Here is an 18,730-nt window from a genome sequence, read left to right on the forward strand (position 1 = left end):
GTGGAAACGCGATCCACTTGCACCTAAGTGGCATGGACCTTACACCGTCTTGCTCTCTACTCCAACAGCGGTGAAGGTAGCTGAGGTGACCCCCTGGATTCATCACTCCCGTTTGAAGAAGTCCGAAGGCAGTTGGAGGTGCAAAGGTGACCCCTCTAATCCTTTTAAACTGACTCTCTCCAAAGACCCCTGTATCTAGCCCTACGGGGAACGGGCTAGGTCACGGGCAACATTAGACGACCGGCCTGCTGCAGCCACAACCTGGAAGCTGGCTGACCTGCGCACGCCTGAAGCTTGAGGAGCGTCTGAACCAGCGATTGTGAACGGGAAGATTCTCTTATACAATTGATTGACTGCACCCCCCCTTGTGGAACAATTATCAGGGATATTACTCATTGGGGATCCTCGGGATATATGTTTTGGTCTTGGTGGTTCCCCATTTCTGTCACTGGGGGAATTATATTGGGGCTAATATTTTTTTGCTATCACAATAAGGTAATCTTTTGTGGAAGGAATGCATATACTAGACATCAACATGATTTTATTGTTAATCCTGATCCCTTGGGAAGGGGAAGGGTCCTTGAATCTGACCAAATTTGCTAAATATGGATTCCGCCATGACCACAATATGTGGGTAGGCTTAGCTGAGATGGTAGCCAATGTTACAAATAGGACCAATTGCCTTGTTTGCTCTCTTGGGCCAGATGATTCAGAGGGAGGTATGCCCTTATTACCGATACCATTAAATGCCATTGGTATGGTAAGCGAAATGCCACACCAAACAGAAGTACAGAATTTCCCCGGATGGAACTCAACTAAACCAATACAAGTTATACCTGTGCAAGGGGAATTCTGTGTACATAAATCATCAGATGCAGCTGATTCTACCATGGTAGGCTCTTCTCATTGCCACTATACTTGGGATTATATTAAGAATAGTCAAACCTGGGCAAACGGTACTACCTATCGAACTCGGAATACCTTGCCCTGTGCATCTCCTTTTATTCATGCATGGAAAATGGTGTGGAACATAACTGTGACAGCAAAAGGCAATCTAACATACTGCACTGTGAACTCTATACCCCTTTTGATATTCCGCCTTATGCACTCCACGTACCAAAAACCTCAGACCCGATGGTTGTGGTGGATATGTGGAGAATGGGCATACAAGCAACTCCCTTCCAAATGGAGTGGGACTTGTTTCCTGGGATGGGTATTACCACCAATGTGGATTATGCCCACTAGTTCAGCCAAGCGTACACGAAGAAACGCTGATATTTCTCATATAGCAGGAGGAAGTACCCAAAGTTGGAGCGATACTGATGATTGGCCACCAGAGCGCATTATAGCCTATTATGAACCTGCCTCCTGGAATCCTGATGAGCTCATACAAGGGGCACGGGATCCTATTTATAATCTAAACAGAATAATTCGATTGCAAGCAGTAGTGGAACTTGTAACCAATGCAACGGCCCAGAGTTTGAGACTTATTGCACAACAGTTGGATGAAAGTAGAGCCGCCATTTTGCAGCTGAAAATGGGAATGGATTATGTACTTGCCAGGCAGGGAGGCCTATGTGGAGTCTTGAACTTGACAGGGAATGCCTGTTGCTTTAACATTTCTGATAATGGTGAGGCAATCCGTGTGTTGGCCACAAAGATGGAGAGTATAGCACATGTCCCAGTACAAACATGGGAAGGATGGGATATGGGATGGCTCACCAATTGGTTACCTAATGTTGCGGGACTCAAAGGGATACTATTGTCTTGCTTGTTTTTCTTGACGGTAGTAGTAATGGTTTTATGTATGGTGCCATGTATCATTTCATGTTTTAGAAGTACAATTAGCAAGATGATTTCAAATGAAACTCTACCTCATATCATGGCCCTATACAGAGCTTTACCTCAGGAATATGATGAAGGTCAAGCTATCAAGGACACTTGGGATGAAGGTCCTTGAGCTTGAAAGGGGGGAATGAGGCATCTGATCAAGATCTGTATTATGAGGCATCTGATCAAGATCTGTAATTTAAAATGAGCTTAAAAAATATATTTGCAAATGTTTGTATCTCTCATGCCAGGCATAAAGCAGGTGGCTGAATACTCTGGCAGCTGTTTATCTTCCTGTTCAAGGGCCCCACTGATCCATAGCAGTATTTCAGGGTTGTAAAAGGAAATTACAGGCTGGGAGCAAAAGGTCACACTGACCATACAAATTACAGAATACAATCAAGCTGCAAAAAAAACAACAAAAAAAAAACCCCAAAAAAACCCCACACAATTAAGAGTTGGTAAATAGTAAGAATTATTGTGCCTCCCATTAAACTTGAGCCACATTTTCATAAGGTTAAAAGGGCAAGAGCTAATAGAAACAGCAGCTGGCTAGGGAAAGAGGCTTCTCTCTGAAGCTGCTTTGAAGCTTCAGAGAACTTAGAGAACTTAGAGGACTTAGAGAACTTAGCTTTTATTGTATTGTATTGATCTTTATTACGGCCATTGGCCCATCACACGACAGTTTCCCATACCAACATAATATACTTAAACCTCCAAATTTAAAACTGCCAAAACTTACAAACAACAGACAAAAACCAAATCAAAGCAAAAACAAAAGACCAACATCATACATTACAATAAATTTGTAACATAAACATCGTCCTCTGCTCATAAATTAGTAGAAGACATCAATGGTGATATCACCTAATTACAACCTAAAACATAGATCATAGTTTAAAGGGATTATCCGAGCCGCACAGGAGTCCGTTTCTCTTCTTTAGGGATAGGACGCTGATCAAGAATCTGGCAACCATGAGTGATCTTAGGGGGTCATCATCATTTAATAGATATCTCAGTTTGGCTTCATTCGTATCATCGGCAATTCCCTTTAGATATTGAGCAAGAAACTTGCTCCTGGCCGATGAGTGAAAAGCACAGTCAAGAATTATGTGATGCAACGATTCCGGTGCCCCACAATTACAATCACATAAGAGCGATATCTGTCCATTGGAGACTCTATTTCTCAGCACGTTCGATGGGAAGGTGTTGAATCTTGCCTTTACAAAGGCATATCTATGAGCCGAAGAAGTCAAGGAATTCAAATAGTTTGGGAGCCTTAAGAGGGGTAATAAACCAAGGTTTAAAGGTGAGCAGGTACCATTGCCCAAGACCATTTTCTGCTGCAAGTCCATCCCCTCTAGTTTACAGGTTACTGTTCTTTTAGCTGGAACTATATCCTGCTCTAGTAATTTGGATGGGGAGATTCCCATTGCCGTAATTTTCAGTTGTAAATTTTTTACCCATGGGCTCTGGAAATCGTCTCTCCACATACACTGTATCAAGTACAAGTTTGGGAGACTGTGCCATAGAGATAACCAGTGACAAAGTATGTGCTTCCACAGAGCGTTTTCCAGGGATACAATATTAAGTTCTATGCGTAGCGCTGAATTACTTACACAGTTGGGCAGTTTCAATATCCCTCTTAAAAACTGATTTTGAATAACCTCTAAGTGAGATAAGTTGACAAAAGTCCCCCAAATTGAGATGGCATAAGCAATTGTCGGGATCACCTTGGCCTTGAAGACTTTCAGCGCCGATGGGATATGAAGGGCCCCATCGGTGAAGAAAAATCGCAAGATCGCCAAGGAGATAGCTTTAGCTCTGTTTGTAACATAGGCTACATGGGCCTTCCATCTAAGGTTATGTTGTAACCAAACTCCCAAGTATTGAAATCTACAGACTTGTTCGATGACTCTCCCGTCAATTCTCCAATTGTGGAGTTTCCGGCTCTTTGAGAAAACTAGGACTTTAGATTTTTCATAATTGATTGTAAGGGAGAAATGAGAAATGAGAAATTTGTTACGGCCATAGGCCCATACAGGTAAAAACAACACCTAAATAACAGCTTGTGCCGTAGGGAAATAATAAAAAAAAACAATCGCTAAAACACCACTATAACAATAAAATACTATAAAATGGAAAGGCATACTACGCCTTAATTTGCTTGTAGTGCTCCTTGGCGTCGCTTTTGGGAAAGGACAGCAACTAGGAACCTAGCCACCTTCAGGGTCGTGTGGGTATCCTTGTCCTGCAAGATTTGGGCAAGGTGGAATTTTGGTGGGGTACCCTCTAGTTTCTGTATGATTGAGCCCAACAAATTTGCCCGTGTCACATTGAACAAGGGGCAAGTGAACATAATGTGCTGGAGCGACTCCGGCGTCACCTTATCACATTCGCACACGGCGGGGGCTTGGCCCTTTGAGAACCTATGTCTCAGGACATTGGAGGGAAAAACGTTAAACCTCGCTTTGGTGAAGGCCAGTCTATGGGCAACAGTCGAAAGGGAGGAAAGGTATGATGGAACGCAGTAAGTTAAAGTGATACCAATGTTCTGGGGCGAACAAACACCTCCCCCCAGCGTATAATTTCGCTGTAAATCAATGTCATCCAGTCTTTGGCGGATCAGTCTTTGAGCAGTGATTTGGTCTAGTTTTAGGGAATCTGAGGGAGAGATTCCATAACTCAGGAGTTTGGCATGAATTCTACTAGTCCAAAGGCTAGAGAATTCATCTCGCCATAAGCATTGGACAAGGTAATGGTTTGGTAATCTATGCCACAATGATAACCAGTAATTGAAGACTTGCTTCCACAGGCAAGTTTCTAAGGATGCGACCTTCAATTCTAAGGATGCGACCTTCAATTCTAGTCGCATGGCTGCGTTGCTTACGCACAGGGGGAGCATTAGGAGCCGACGTAGGAATTGGCTTTGCAGAGTCTCAAGGGCATTTGCGTTACAATATTGTCAGGGAATCAGGAGCAGGAGCACTGGGGAGAGAGGAATTGGAGAGCGAAGGGGAAGAATCCGAGGGAAGCGTAGGGGACTATGAAAGTGGCCCGAGAGATTCCAGGAGCTTCTCCAGCGAATCAGAAGATTCCCAGAAGGGGACTCCGATGATCAGGGCAAGGGGGGTCCCAGGGGGGACGCACCAGAAACAAGGAGCCAGAGGGGAACCCCAAAGCAGCAGTGGAGGATCGGGACCAGTTTCCCCACCAGAGCGTAGTGGGGGGGAAGAGTCACATGTGTCAGGGCCAGCGTCTCCTCCGGAGGGGAGGGAGAGTAAGTCAGGGCTGACCATGCCTCCATCGGAGAGTGGGGGAATGGAGGGGAGGTCAGTTGCAGCTAGCCCACCCGAAGGGGGAAGCAGTGACAGCAGCAGTGAAACGGTTAGGAGGAAAACTGCTGGCTGGGCGCGCGCGCCAAGTTCAAATGTACAGGCGCGCGGGACAGCAGGAGACCCGGATGGGGAACCAGCTCCTAAGGCCCGCCGGAGAGAGGGAGAAGGCTCAGGGGAATCAGCGTCAGAAGAGGCTAGGAAGGGCGAGACCCCGGTGGGCAGGCGGACCCAGAGGAGGAAGGAGCAGCGGAAAAGGTGGAGCAAGGCGAGGGTCTTAAATTGGTGTACAGGGGGAGGAGATTCAGAAGGGTCATCAGCGGTCTGACAGTTGAGACGTGGGGCTGCGCGCTGCGGCTCTGGAAGTGAAACTGAACTTCAATAAAGCCTTTTGTATTTAACAACAAAGCAGCGTTGGTCCTTTGTGAGCTGGGACCTTGGGCAGCCTTGACAGTATGACCCTTCTCCATCAATCAGAATTAAACCTCGCAGCGTGAGTTGGTGCAGCGAGGGGCAAGACTTGGTGTTTTGCGAGCTCACGAAGATAGGCAAAGATGACTACAGAGGAGAAGGTGACAGAACTGCAAAAAGCAGTCACGACGCTTTACGCAGAAGTAGCAGCATCCAGGAAAAGAGAAGAAGAAGCAGTAGTGCTCTGCCAGGACCTGCGGACCAGGTGGGAACGTTGGGGCAAAGAGGGGCTGCCAGGATCCAAGCCGGAGGGAGTTGGCCTCGGGAAGAGGGGGGGGCAGCATAGTAGCCCACTTCGACGGGAACCTGCAGCAATACCCCAACTTTAGAGCCGACATAGTTTACGCGCTCAATTTGCTTCGGAAAGACTTTAGAGATGAGGAAGAGAAAGTGGGATTCATAATTACTCATCTGCATGGGGAAGCTAAAGCGTGGCTGTGGAATTTGTGGCGCGAAAATGACCCCGCCCTCCAAGATTCCGATGCATTTATCAAAGCTTTGGACGCTTGTTTTAAATCAACGGTAGATGTGGATGTGGCGCGGAGGGAGATGCATGGGCTGCAACAAGGGAAAGCCACGGTGAGACAATATCACTCACGCTTTTTTGCTTTGGTGAACGTGCTGGGTTGGGAAAAGGACTCCATTGCAGTCAGAGACCTGTTCTGGGAGGGGTTGAATGGGGCCGTTAAAGATGAGTTGGCAAGAGGAGAAAGGCCCAAAAGCACCCAAGAAGTTGCCCAAAGAGCGCTGGCGATTGGAGTGCGTCTGGAAGAACGCCCTTGGAGCAGGGAGGAAGGACGTAAGGCAAGCACGCCAGCCAGGACAACCCCCTTCTTACCCAGAGAGACAGGGCAGGCGCTATCCACGCCTCCACTGGGGAGGGGGGAAGAGCCGATGGAGATAGGTGGTGCCAGGGCTCAGACTGCCAGCAGAGCCCAAACACCGGGAGCAGTCAAGGCAAAAGCTCCTAGAGGGACCAGGAAGTGTTACATCTGCGACAGTGCACAGCACATGGCCAAAGAGTGTCCCCAGAGGCCCCAGAAGCACACTGCAGCCTCAGCAACAGTAAATGGAACAGGTCAGCAGCCAGAACACCTGCAAGGGGAAGAAGAAGCCTGGTTGGAAACAGAGCCACTGCGGCCCAACCAGGCAAGTCAGTGAAGCAGTCCCCAGAGATTTTACAGCCCACAGACCCCCTCCCACCCAAACCAGTGGTGCAACTCACCGCATCGCTCCAGCTGCCCAATGGGCTCACTCTGGAAGTACCAATTACCATTGACTCTGGGAGCAACGCAGACTTTGTAGGAGTGGACTTCATCAAGCAACATCGCATAGCACTCCTGCCAGCCACGATGCCCCTAAACGTTGTCACGGTCGATGGCAGGAAGCTACTGGGAGGAGAGGTGGTACAGCAAACACCGCCTATGGTGATGCAAATTGGAAACCACCGCGAAGTCATCAGCTTCAACGTCACTCACCTGTCGGACACGCCCATAGTGTTGGGTATGAGTTGGCTGGATAGGCACAGCCCGGCATTAGCATGGTACCAGTGGCAATTGACCTTCTGCTCCTCCTACTGCGCAGAACACTGCATCCGGACTCGCCAGGAGGACGAGGGGCAGGAGGATGAACCGCAGTTACACCTAGGCATGGTGCAAGCGGTACCCAACAAGTACAAGGAGTTTTTGGAGGTCTTCTGCGAGAGGGAAGCGGATAAGCTGCCTCCTCACAGGCCTTACGACTGCAAGATTGACCTCCTGCCGGGGGCGACGCTGCTGACTGGAAAACTGTATTCCATGTCTGAGGACGAACTGCAAGAACTCAGGGAGTTCATAGAGCACAACTTGAAGCGGGGATTCATCCAAGAATCCAAAGCAGTGGGGGGCAGTCCCGTGTTTTTCGTGAAGAAGAAGGACACGCCCCAACGCAGACTCATAGTTGATTATAGGCTCATAAATTCCAGGACACAGCCCACAGCATTCCCCATGCCCAAGATCGACGACCTGCTCGCGACGGTGAGGAAGGGACGACTCTTCACCAAGTTGGATCTACGAGGGGCGTACAACCTTATATGCATGCGGGAGGGCGATGAGTGGAAGACGGCCATGTTTACACCTTTAGGCACCTATGAATATCGTGTAATGCCTTTTGGTCTGCAAAATGGCTCCCATACCTTCCAAGCTTTCATGCATCACGTGTTAGCGGGACTCCTCTACAAGAAGTGCGTCTGCTTCCTGGACGACATCCTGATCTTTTCGGAATCGCAGGAGGCTCACGAGAGGGACGTCAAGGAGGTCCTGCAAAGGCTACGGGAGCACAGACTTTACGCCAAACTAGAGAAGTGCCAGTTCGACATGACGGAGGTGGATTTCCTGGGCTACAAGCTGTCCGACAAGGGACTCGCCATGGACAGCGCCAAGGTCCGCGCGGTGTTGGACTGGAAGAGCCCGCGCAAACGGAAGGAGGTCCAGAAGTTCGTCGGCTTCGCCAACTTTTACCGCAAGTTCATCAAAGGGTTCGCGAAGGAGACGGCGGCCATCACGGACACCCTCAGCTCCAAGAAAAAGAAGTTCATCTGGACGGACCAGGCGGAGCAGTCCTTTCAGAGACTCAAGCGTCTCTTCGCGTCCAAAGAACAGCTGCTACATGTAAACCCCAGCAGACCAATGAGGGTTGAGACGGACGCCTCGGACAGAGCGGTGGGGGCCGTCCTGTTGCAGCAAGATCCGCAAGGGGACTGGAGGCCGTGCGCATTCTACTCCAGAAAACTCAGCAAGGCGGAACAGAACTACACCATCTGGGACAGGGAGTTGCTGGCCATTCATGCAGCTTTCAAGGCGTGGCGGCACTTCCTCGTCGGAGCCAGACACACAGTGCAAGTGCGCACGGACCATAAGAACCTGGAGTACTGGCGCACGGCGCGGTTCCTGAACCAGAGACACATCCGCTGGGCGGAGTTTTTTGCGGATTTCGATTTCCGGATAGAATACATCCCAGGAGACAACAACGTCATGGCGGATGCGCTCTCCAGGAAACCACAGTATCTCGAGGAAGCGGCACCGGTGGCGGCCAAACACATTTTCGCACCGAAAGCGTGGGCGTGCGCTTCAGCCGCCGTGGACCTGGACGCGGTGCGTCGAGCGCTGCAGACGGATTCGTTCGCACAATCCAAGATGGAGGAGGTGCGAAGAGGCACAGCGAAGGACGACGAGTTCCAGATACGAGACGGACTGCTCATCCGCAAAGGGGCTCTCTACGTACCCGGAGACGACCTCCGCGCGAAAGTCTTGCAGCAGTTACACTAAGCGCCCAGCGCTGGGCACTTCGGCAAGGACAAGACGGCGGAATTGGTAACCAGAGACTTTTGGTGGCCCAAGGTGAGGGGAGAAGTCGCGGATTACGTCTCCAGGTGTGACACCTGCCAAAGGGCCAAGCCAGTACACAGGAAGCCGGCAGGTCTGCTAGAACCCCTACAGACGCCGTTCGAACCGTGGGAGAGAGTGGCCCTGGACTTTGTCACAGATCTGCCCAGCTCGCGAGGCAAGACAGCCGTACTCGTGGTCGTAGACATGTTCACCAAGATGGTGCACTTCATTCCTTGCGCGAAGGTGGCCACAGCGGAACAGACCGCCAAGCTGTTCATAGACCACGTGTTCAAGGCTCACGGCTTGCCGCGGTCCATCCTGTCTGACCGGGGTCGCCAATTCGTCTCGAGCTTCTGGCAGAAGCTGCTGGGCATCCTGAACGTCAAGATCAACTTAGCGTCGGCACGACACCCGCAGACCAACGGACAGGCGGAGAGGGTCAACGCCATCATGCAGCAGTACCTGCGATGCTACGCCAATCAACAACCCTCGACCTGGGTGGACTACCTACCGCTGGCCGAGTTTGCCTACAACAACACGAAGCACGGGTCTACAGGAGTGACACCGTTCTTTGCCAATAATGGGCGGCATCCCAGAACCTTCCCGGGGTTGGAGACACGGGGGGAGGGGGAGCCAAGGGGAGCAGAGCACTTAGCAGCAGAGTTACAGGAGGTCCACGAGCAACTCCGAAGGCAATTGGAACTGGCGAAACACACCTACAAAATGCAGGCGGACAAGCACAGGAGAGTCGGGGAGGACATTCAGGTGGGGAACTGGGTCTGGTTAGCAGCCCAGGCAGTGCCGGCCAGGACGCTAGCTAAGAGGAAGCTCAAACACAAGCAGCTGGGGCCTTACCAGGTCGCGGCGCAAATCAATCCAGTGGCCTTCCGGTTGACACTCCCGGAGGGCTCCAGAATGCATCCAGTCTTTCATAGGTCAGTGCTCACACCCTACAGGGCACCCCACAGGTTTCAGGCGCCAGGGAACGCGCCACACCCACTCAACGAATCTCCAATGAGGGAGGGGTCACGGAGGGCGACGCCACTCAACGAGGTCACGGAGATTTTGGACTCGAGGTGGGGAGAAGAGGGGGTGGAGTATCTCCTCGCCAGGGAAGGTACCCCAGCCAGCGCCAACAGATGGGTACCGTGCTATGCCGTGGAGGAGCACTACCTCAAAGACGAGTTCCATGCACTCTTCCCACACAGACCTATGCCGGCAGAGTATTTCGACGACTGGCTTTTCACACCCACACTTTCAGCCAGCACGTTCCAGGGTTTTTCATCAGCTGAGCAGACTACGCCGGAAACAAGCTCCCCGGAGGGGTCTTTCTCGGGGTTTGACACAGATCGCTCCTATTGGTGGGACACTCAACCGGAGGTGGGGTGGCGCAGGGAGCTGCTGAAGGGACCTTTACATGCAGTCTCACCAGAGGTACCCAGGGGAGGGGAGGACATGGACGTGTTGGGGGAGGATCCTGGATTCGAGCACAACAGCAGAGAGATGGAAGCAGAAGAAATCGACGTCGACGAGCCCTTTGCGGTCTGGCCAGATCCAGCGGACCGGCTGCACACCGGGGGGGAAGAATGGTATCCCGCACTCACACCCACAGCACTGGAGCACCCGGAACCCACACCCGAAGAGGGGGAGGGGGAAGGGGGGGCTTCGAGGGGGGGATGGATGTCAGGGAATCAGGAGCAGGAGCACTGGGGAGAGAGGAATTGGAGAGCGAAGGGGAAGAATCCGAGGGAAGCGTAGGGGACTATGAAAGTGGCCCGAGAGATTCCAGGAGCTTCTCCAGCGAATCAGAAGATTCCCAGAAGGGGGCTCCGATGGTCAGGGCAAGGGGGGTCCCAGGGGGGACGCACCAGAAACAAGGAGCCAGAGGGGAACCCCAAAGCAACAGTGGAGAATCGGGACCAGTTTCCCCACCAGAGCGTAGTGGGGGGGAAGAGTCACATGTGTCAGGGCCAGCGTCTCCTCCGGAGGGGAGGGAGAGTAAGTCAGGGCTGACCACGCCTCCATCGGAGAGTGGGGGAATGGAGGGGAGGTCAGTTGCAGCTAGCCCACCCGAAGGGGGAAGCAGTGACAGCAGCAGTGAAACGGTTAGGAGGAAAACTGCTGGCTGGGCGCGCGCGCCAAGTTCAAATGTACAGGCGCACGGGACAGCAGGAGACCCGGATGGGGAACCAGCTCCTAAAGCCCGCCGGAGGGAGGGAGAAGGCTCAGGGGAATCAGCGTCAGAAGAGGCTAGGAAGGGCGAGACCCCGGTGGGCAGGCGGACCCAGAGGAGGAAGGAGCAGCGGAAAAGGTGGAGCAAGGCAAGGGTCTTAAATTGGTGTACAGGGGGAGGAGATTCAGAAGGGTCATCAGCGGTCTGACAGTTGAGACGTGGGGCTGCGCGCTGCGGCTCTGGAAGTGAAACTGAACTTCAATAAAGCCTTTTGTATTTAACAACAAAGCAGCGTTGGTCCTTTGTGAGCTGGGACCTTGGGCAGCCTTGACAAATATGATCCAAAATTTTTTAAGGCCCTCATAAGACCTACTCTAGAAAAAGAAAGGATGACTGCGTCATCCGCATATAGTAACAAAGGGCAGCGATAAAGTGCTAGGCGTGGTGCGTGAATCTTTTCTTGAGCCTCTATTAGGGGAGTCCTCATGTCGCTTATGAACAAATTAAACAGGAATGGAGCCAATATACAACCCTGTCGGACACCTCTGTTAATGGGAATTGAGTTGGTGAGATCACCCTCCGGGGTGAGTCTCACTCTAGCCGCTGAGTTCTCATGGAGTTTGATTATTAGCCAGAGAAGCCTTCTGTCGATGCCCCAGCGGGTGAGTTTATCCCAGAGGATGCTCCTGGAGATACTATCGAATGCTGCCTTTAGGTCAATGAATGCCACACAGAGTTGGCCACCCTTTGGGGTGGAATATTTCCAGGCAAGATGCTGTAAAATTAGAATATGATTAATTGTTGACTGTTTTGGGCAGAATCCAGCTTGTTCGGGCCCAATTAATTTTTTCTCTTAGGCCCATTGAATAAGTCTGTTCAACAGGAAGCGGGCATACAGTTTCCCCACTATTGAGAGCAGACTGATATTTCTGTAATTCCCCGGGTCATCTGGTGAGCCCTTTTTGTGGATTGGAACGATAACAGCGTCCTTCCATACTTCCGGGATCATTCCAGAGTTGTTAACGGCATCGAAGATGGTTGCCAGGACTTTGGCCCACCAGTCCGCGTGGTATTTTATAGCTTCTGCCGGGATTAGGTCTGGTCCAGGCGCTTTCCCTGTTTTGAGTTTAACGATCAAGTCATGGATGTCTTCCGGATCGGTGGGGGGCCAGAGGGGAAGCTGGTCTTGAAATTCATCTCTTGTGTTAGCAATACAGTCGGTTGTGGCAAAGTAGTTTTTTAAGTAAGATTCCCAAACCGGGGCAGAAATAATAGTTAAAGGGTATCTTTTAGTTCTTTTATTTACCAGGAGCCAAAATTGTCTGGAATTCCGTGATGATGAGGCTTCTATGATTGCCCGCCATTGATTCACTTGCCATTCCTGTCTGGCTCCCTTTTGAATTTGCTTGTAGGCCGATTTTGCTTGGAAATATTCTTTTGGCAGGACCGTTGCCCCGGAGGCTTTATACTCTTTGTAGATGTTACCAAGAAGTTGTCTAGCCTGTTTACAAGCACTATTGAACCACAGTGCACCTATCTTCCTTTGTGTTCGATTTATTTTATGCATCGGGACAGAGAAAAAAGACGTTAAATCTTCCGACAGATTCGAGAATAGTCTTAGAGTTTGTTCATAGTCATAATGATCCTCAATTAAGCCTGAGTATGCTTGTTTTAGTCCTTGTTGGAAATATGCTGAGTATTTTTGGGCCTGTAGTTTGGACCATTTTATACTTTTAATTTGCAATGCTGAGTTCGTAATCAAATGTGATGGGTGTCTGTCTCCATCTGGGGTCCAGTCTATAGTCATTGTGGCGACCAACGGTAGGTGATCGCTCAGTTGAATATTTTCAACTTTAAAGTGGGAAAATTTGGGAAATATGTCATGAGATACTAACATATAATCCAGGACACTGTTTGCAGAGGAGCTTATGTGTGTAAACTCACCCGGTACGTCAGGCGGGCAGTTCCCGTTTAGAATCACTAAGTTTAGACGTAGTACTAATTGGTAAAGAAGGGTTCCTGCTTCATTTACCCTTTTGGCTTTGGAAAGTCTTTGATTATGGAGGGAGAGGTCATCAGTGAATTCTGGGGTTATCCACCATTTGGCTTTGATTAAGGACTCCCAGTTTGTTGCAATGCGAGCATTGAAGTCCCCTGCAATAACATTGGGTATATTGGGGTATTTGGAGTGACAAAGAGTAAGATGTTCCTCCAAGATTCCCCATTTATTGTATAAGTCTGCAATGTTGCCTCCAGGAGGAAGATAAACATTTGTTATAACAAGTTCAAAGTTTTTCCCCGTAATCAGGGCTGTAATTGCAAAGGTGGAAGCATTTACAAGCGTGAGTTTTGCCTGTATTTTCAAGGAAATTGCTATAACTAATCCTCCACTAGGCCGGCCTCCTTTAGTAGACGGGCATGCCGGTAATGATGTAACATCAAAACCATTAATATCTACTCTCCCCTCATCCCATGTTTCTTGCAAGAGAATTACTTGGTGTGAGTTTATTAGTTTTACAAGGTCCGGGTCAGATTTTTTCCCTTTCCAGCCTGCTATGTTCCAGCTTAAAAGGGAGAACGGGAGAGGATTTGACTGAGGTTTAGGTAGTCACAATGGAGAAGGGGGGAACGCTGATCTTGGTGGGTTGTCAAATTTAAAGAAGTCAGTGATTTTCCTTTGCCTAATAGTAGATGACTTCTCTCCTTTTGGCACAGGTGTGCTTCTTGAGCTATTTGTAATTATGCTCTGCTCACCCGATCCTATAGGGGTAGTGTCCTGGTTTGGTCTAGTCTCCTCTCTGAAATCCCTTATTTTATCAGAGAACTTATCACCTAAGGGAGCAGAGGTTAAGTCAGTACAAGTTTTAACTATTATTGGATTTTCCTTCCGTGGGTATATAATCTTATTTATATGGCCCAAGGGGTCTTCTGTCCAGTCCGTATCGGTAATGGATTGAACTTCTAAATCGTCAGCTAGAGATTCTCCGTCCGATAATGATGACTCCAGGTCAGGCATTGAGGAATGTGTCGAAATTTTGTTTACACTTTGCTGTTCTTTAGTAGGTATAACCATTCCGGCAGGTGCAGGAGGAGCTGGTTCCAGATTAGCTAATGGGGGTGGCGAGACGATTGTCTGTATCGTTGCCTTGGATTTTAAGGACCTATTTTGAGGCTGTGGGCTAAATTTGAGAAGGTCCACTGAGCCTCCAATGGCCCTGTTGGTTTGAATTTCTTTGTTTCCTATTTTGCTTTTGGCCTGAGACATCTTCATCCTTAATTTGTCTAATTTATTTATTATTTTTTCTTTTTCTTGTGTCTGTAATTCGTCAAATGAATTCATAAGGGCGCTTTCATCATTGGATATTCTGGAACCACCCAAGATCGTTCCTGGTTGTGGACTGCAGGCAATCTCCTCCGTTCTGTGTGGGGATAGCAACATCTCTTTGTCTGACGATTTTGTAGAGCTTGTTTCTGAACCTAATATCTCTTTCTCTTTTTCCACAAGTAGTGGTTTTACTATGCTGTCCGCAAAAACCCTTGTGGGTATGATTTTTATTTTTATAAATTTCCATTTTTGTCTTATTATTAATAAGGGTAGTCTCAGCGAACGGAAGGCTAAGATAACTTTGTAAGAGCCATTTGATTGAGTTAGCGGAAGTAAAGCATGAAGATCAATATGAACTATGCTTATTCTCAGGATTTTACTTAGGGCAATTTTAGCTCCTTCCAAGCTTGACCAGTCCCATATCTCAGACCTTATCGTTAGGCATACCTTCTTAGGTTGCAATGTTAGATTTTGCTTACACATGAGATCGTTTAGTTTGTATTTTCCCAACCCCTTTGCCCCAGAGTTTGGTGGGGCTATCACTGGAGGTCCCCTCTGGTAGTTATTTTTGAGGGCAATTTTGGCATCCATATCCATCACTTTTTCCGTTAGCTTGGAAATTGAGCACGTCAGAAAGTCTATCTTTTTAAATATACAGTCCAGTGTCCTAATGACTAGTTGTAAATGGGAAGACTCATTTCCCAGCTGGTTTTCTTTATCCCGGATCTTTTTCCCATCCACATCGGGGCCGCCCTTGATGGGAGTGCTCATTAGATTACAAGCGTGTAAGGTGGTATTTTGGGACTTGGGAATGTTATTAGCTACATCCACGTCACTTAGTGGGAGAAATCTATTGTATGTAGTAACTGCTGCTTGAAAATTTGACCCGTCTCTTCTTTCTTTCGCTTGTAGCTTAGGGCTAGGGAGAAGCAGTAATTCCTCTGCTTCTCTGAGGCGTTTCCTCTTGCCCATAGCTACAGTAGATATAAACTAAATAATGTAAATAATAAAGGAGAGAAGAAGGGGACTTCCTACCGCAGTCAGTGATTTTAGTTATACAGCTGAGTATTTAACTCCAGGGATTTCTCCGCAGTTCGTTTAGGAGCTATAATAAGAGTCAAGTTCCGATAAAGATTTACCCCTGTTGAGGGCTCAAGTGGATCATTCCCAGCTCAGCCCTCTTCACGATCAATTGTTCAAGGGAAGGGCTCTCAATTTGAATCTTTATCCAGTCCCCCGTCCCTCCCCTATTCGGTCTCCGGGAAAAGTGCAGGCAGGCTTTACTTGGAACAGAAGGTCTCACCGCTTTGTGAACTTCCAGGCTTTTGTTTGATTGATTTAAACTTCCGTCTCCTCTTACTTCACCCCTCTCTGCCGAAAACTTCTTCTTCACCTCTCGGAGTGTAATTTCAGCAACCCGAAGCCTCGCAGCCTCGCAGCTTTCCACTCTCACCACTTTCTTTCAGCCTCGGGTGGTCGTGAGACTGTGGAGAGACCCGGTGAGCGAGTGACGGGCGGGCAGGGCAGCGTCAAGGTTGCTGCTGCTCTAGGCAAGTAATTAAAACCAATTGCTGAGCTCCTTTGCCGTGGGAGTCACAGGCTTTCAAGATTAATGGTGTCGTCTATTGTTCCTTATCTGCAAGACGCTGACTCATCCGGCACTTTCTCTGCTCACAGCTCAACATTCTTCTGCTCTCAAGCTCCAGGTTAAAAGAAACAGTTGTGATTAAGAAAAATAAAATACTTGGTCTAAAACGAGTTAAAACGAGATAAAATCAATTAAAACTCAGTTAAAATTTGTTGAGCTCTGGGGCTGACTGCCTAGCCTGCCGCCATCTTGACCGGAAGTCCTTAGTTTTTACTAAGTTCCTTTTTACTTTGAAAAGGCCTTTGCTTCTAAAAATCTATATATGTTAATGTATGAAATATATTGGCTTAAATGTAATTATGCAAAGGATTTAGAAAGTAAGAAATGTTAGATTCTTATGTTAGATTCTTATTTCATAGATGGTGTGTGAGAAGGTGAACCCAAGATCTCTTTAAGATAAAAATTAAAAAAACCATGCACCATCTGTTTTAGCCATCTGTTTTGCAGTGAATAGGCCAATAGGGCAAAAGGTGAAATGTTAATTAAGGTGCCTTGTAGAGGCAAATGTAAGATATATGACTATTTATTTGCCATTTATAGATAGAAGGAAATATAGCTCTTTGTCTCCCATAAAAGGCAATAGGAAATGGGTGTATCTTTTATGATTGGTTCTAGCAAACAGCCAATAGGAATTTCAACCAGGCTGATTGGACAGAGGCAGCCAAAGGAGGAGCAAGGGGGCTGGGCTGAGGAAATATAAGTGCTGGCCATCAGGGCTGGAGTGGGCAGAGCTTTGGTAACCATATACCACTGTGTCTCTCATTTATTTGTCTGACAAATAAATTATTTTAATTTCTCTATTGCTGCGTTGAATATTTCATTCCAGCTAAGCGTTAACCACAAGCAGGGTGCTACAGAAGAGCAGCTGTTTTTCAAGCAGGCAAGCAGCGTGGGAAGGGTAGACATCCAGCACAAGGCTTCCAAGGAGGTCCCGAAGCAGCTTGGTAGGTAGCTCCCACTGATGGTGAGGAAATAGTCCTTGCCACGGTCAAGGTGAAGGACAAAGATAGCCTCAATCTTCTCTTCCTTGCTGACGTACACATCCAAGGAAATGTCCACCGTCTCACCTAAAACGGGAGGAGGTCAGGTAGATACACTCTTTGGCACAGCCAAGTTGGCTTGTCTGTAAATTAAAAGTTAAGACGGTGAATAATTGAACAGAAGGACACAATAGGAGGCTGCTGGATCAGGCCAATGGCCCATCTAGTACAGCATCCTGTTCTCACAGGTGTATGGGGGAAACCTTAACTTCAAGAATTAGGAAAAGAAGCGACTCAGTTCCCACCCCCACCCCACTTTCCTCTCTAGTCCTCCAAAGCAGCAGCTGCACAGAAGATGGTGACAGGATACTTGGGGGTAAGAGAAAGTGATCCTAACGAAAGAATATAAAAAGGGAAAGGATTTTTGCGCCCCCAATGTAACTTTCTTTTTTAGTTTACATTTCATTGAGTTTTTAAAAGTTTGGCTAGTTCTATATGTTCCCCAAGATATTTTTGTGCCTCCACAACATAAAAATACGCATTTTTTTTTTAAAAAAAGTAATTTTTTGACGGACTGCTCTCACTGGTTCCCTGCGATGCCAAAAGGTGTTTTGGGACCCTCCAGCATTGTTTGGCTTCAATTCATTTGTGTGTGTGTGTGTGTGTGTTTAAAGCTGGTCACACACACTTTTACACTTTGGGCTCAGCTGCTTTGACGTATGGCCCTTGGAGGCTTGAGCATGGGGCAATCCAGAGAGAGACTTGCTGGGCTCCAAGTATCCCTTGCAGGGCTCAGCGCGAAGCCATGGCTTCCAATACTGGCTGTCACTGAGCTTGGGGATAAAGGAGAAGTGGAGGGTGACCTGCCCATTGTTTGTGATCTGGAACTTCTCCTTCTGCAGCTGCCGGAACTTCACATTCTCAAACGGAAACTGCAGAGCAAAAGGGGGGCGGGGGGGAGGAAAGAGAGTGCTTGCCTTCAGCAGAGGCAAGGAAACGTGCTCCAGGGGAAAGTTTGTCCTTGGCCCAGGGCTCTCATTTAGGGGACTGCACATGCAACAGGTCCACGTGGGGCTCTCCAGATATTGCTGCACTTGCCACTGGCCATGTTGGCTGGGGATGATGGGATTTGTAGTCCAGCATCTGGAGGGCACCACGCTGGCTACCCCTGGAGTCTTTGCCTGCGAGGAAGAGGCTGCCGCTCAGTGGAAGGGCATCTGCCTTGCATGCAAAGGTCCCAGGTTCTATCCCCAGCATCTCCAGGTAGGGCTGGGAGAGATCCCCCGGAAATCAAGACTGAGCTAGATGGGCCAAGGGCTTCTTTCCCCCCTGGTCTTTTTGCAGCAAACCCTCTTTAAGGAGTTGGAGAGGATCCTATTCGTCTTTACCTCCCTCCAGGGAGGGAAGGAATTCGTTCTCCATCCTGTCCATCAACTGAACAATATCCTCAAACACTTTCCGGTACCGTCGGTCAGCCACAACCTTCACCTATGGGGGGGGGGGACAGAGCACATTTGTTGGGGCTATGGACTAAAAGGGGGGGTATGAGTTAAGAGCAGAAAGGCCTGATGCACCCCCCTGTTCCCAGCCCTGAAAGAGGCAA

The 18,730-nt window shown here is 48.7% G+C and overlaps 1 long non-coding RNA gene across 1 annotated transcript; it reads right to left on the minus strand.

The window, feature by feature from the left end:
- Nucleotides 1-408: 408 nt before the first annotated feature.
- LOC310753885 lies at nucleotides 409-16,991 on the minus strand. The gene is made up of 2 exons (XR_014543490.1): nucleotides 16,342-16,991; nucleotides 409-2,408 (listed from the first exon to the last, which is right to left on the minus strand). It is a non-coding gene; the product is annotated as an uncharacterized lncRNA (long non-coding RNA).
- Nucleotides 16,992-18,730: the final 1,739 nt, after the last annotated feature.

Source organism: Podarcis filfolensis (genome assembly GCF_964270895.1).
Source record: "Podarcis filfolensis genome assembly, chromosome: W".
Classification (NCBI taxonomy): Eukaryota; Metazoa; Chordata; class Lepidosauria; order Squamata; family Lacertidae; genus Podarcis; species Podarcis filfolensis.